Source organism: Vespa mandarinia, chromosome 1 (genome assembly GCF_050613455.1).
Source record: "Vespa mandarinia isolate Hongniang chromosome 1, ASM5061345v1, whole genome shotgun sequence".
Lineage (NCBI taxonomy): Eukaryota > Metazoa > Arthropoda > Insecta > Hymenoptera > Vespidae > Vespa > Vespa mandarinia.
This window is the reverse complement of record NC_140810.1, coordinates 8,090,001-8,092,500: the sequence shown is the minus strand read 5'-3', so window position 1 is coordinate 8,092,500 and position 2,500 is coordinate 8,090,001.

The window sequence follows — 2,500 nt, the reverse complement described above, 5'->3', positions numbered from 1 at the left end:
TTTGAGCTGAACGGCAAGGGCGTCTTTCATTCGAAATAACGAATAGTTTCGCGAAACGAATGAACGAACGAATGAACGAACGAACGAACGAGTCATAGACGAGCGTTCGCGCAAATGGAAATGCGGATCGTCGGGCGGCGACACAAAGCATTCCAGTCGGGATAACCGAACTGGATAACGGCTCCAGATATTGCTACTCGACTCCTCGTTCCGTGGATAATTGCTACGGCAGAATGCCTTCGACTATATATGATCAGGGGAATTCGCTGGCGAAGCGTGCGTCAGGTAGGTACGCGTATCCAAGAGTCGTATTATTATCTTCTCTCCTCTTCACTCCGCACAAACTGTATTTAATTCCTTTACCAGAGACTTTGAGCAGGCTTCCGTCTATGCTCTTTAATTCGAACAAATTTATTTCAATAAGATCAGAAAATAAAAGAAAGAAAATTTTGATCATTTTATGTGACTCTTTCATTTCTTCCGAAATGCAATAAATATATAATATTTTAAAATTTAATACATTCTATATCTTTCAATGAATATATGTATATGATCACAGATATTCGATGATTATATTTAATGATCAATAATAATACCGATTAAAAGTAAAATTATATTTAGTTGGTACCTATCAAAATGTGTTTTAGAATAATCGCACCCAAATCCGTATGCATCGACGAAACGATTAGCGCAGATCGTTTTCTTCCGAGCTGTCGTTCTTATGTTCAAGTCGCACGATCTCTCGCGCACACGCACAAGGAAGATGGAGGAAAGCGGTTCCAGAGTATGTGCTGAAGTGAGATGAGTTGGTGGTGGTGTGGAGTGAACCGTCGATGTTCCCCCGGGTCACGTCGATGGCTCCGCCTACGTACAAGACGGACGGAAAGGGAGAGAAAAAGAGAGAGAGAGAGAGAGAGAGAAAGAGAGAAAATCGAATGTATGTGAGAGAGAGAGAGAGAGAGAAAGAGAGAAAATCGAATGTATGTGAGAGAGAGAGAGAGAGAGAGAGAGAAATCATAGTATGTCAAAGCTCCGCCCATCACAGGTCACGCCCCTTATTCGGTTGCTTCATCGGCGACCCTAACCCCTCTTCCAAGCTTGGCTCGTCCAAAGGTGGATAAAAAGCTAGGGAAAACGGAAAAGCTGCCTACTGACCGAGACTCGGTACGTTTCTTCGTAATAGTCGTCGATATGCGATAGACGTCGATAATTTTAACCTTGAAAATGGACCCGTTCAGAATGCGTTTATCGGAAAACAATTTATTTTGCAAAAACGGCGGGATGAAAAACGAAAAATAATAATCGTAATGAATGGAATCGAAGGAGCGTGCGTCGATGACTCCTCATACGATATCCAAAGCTTTCACCGATGTCGATTGAAAAAACAGTTGCTAGGAAACAAAAAAAAACGCTTCGGGTGGGCACATTTCGAGGACATGAACAGGACGGAACAGAACGGCGAGCACTCGGCCAACACCGCCGACGGTTCGACTCGAAAATGTCATAAGATGGTATTGTAAGGGAGAGCGGACCGAGGTCTCTCGAGTTCTCTCGAGCACTCGTCTACTCGTTGGCGCGTACACGATGGCACATTGTTTATCGAACGGGAGGTGGGTACTCTTCGTCGTCTTTTGTCGAATTATGCCCGCTCGCTTTCGGTGCTTCCGCGCGAGCGAGCCAAGTCGAATCTCATTCTATCTCTCTCTCTCTCTCTCTCTCTCTCTCTTTCTCACTCTCTCAGAGAAGAAGGAAAAGAGAAATCCAAGTTCCCACACACGCGGTGAGGGCCACCAGGGGCGAACGGCATTCTTTATAGGTGCTCTCTCGATCTCCACGGGAAACATAGTGAAGGTACGAAAAGTGGGAGCGACAGGAAGCACACCATCGTTATTTCCACGAGACTGGAGGCGAGAGAAGTCGAGAGAGAGAGAGAGAGAGAGAGTCGAAGAGTCGGATACCACGAGGTGGTCCACCAAAGACGATATGCTTCGACCCGTACAAGACGCGACATAAACGCAATGTGGGGTCGTCGGTGATCGCGCGATACATTAGAGCCGAACGGGTGCCCCGCGCGGGAACCCATGCGGGGGGGCCCGCTTACGGGGGGTCGATAACGACTCGTTTACTTCCCATCTCCTACCTCTTGCTTCTTCTTTCTCTTCCTCGCGTTCGCTTCACTCGGACTGGAAACTCTTTCTCTCTGATGGTAATCCAATTCGCATCATCATTATCATCACCGTTCGCATCACCGTCATCACCTTCACCATCACTAAAACCACCATCATCAAAAACAATAAAGTAGTAGTAATCGTCTAATGACGAATGTTGGCTCCTTTCCTTCTATGTCGACTTATTCCGACTCCCTTTACTCTCCCTTTATACTTTCTATGTAACTACCTCCTCTCGACGGACCGACTTCTTCCACCTCGCTTCATCTTTCGATCTCTTTCGTCTTCCACCGCGATTATATTCTTATCGTTTCATTCTTTATGCAGTTCCA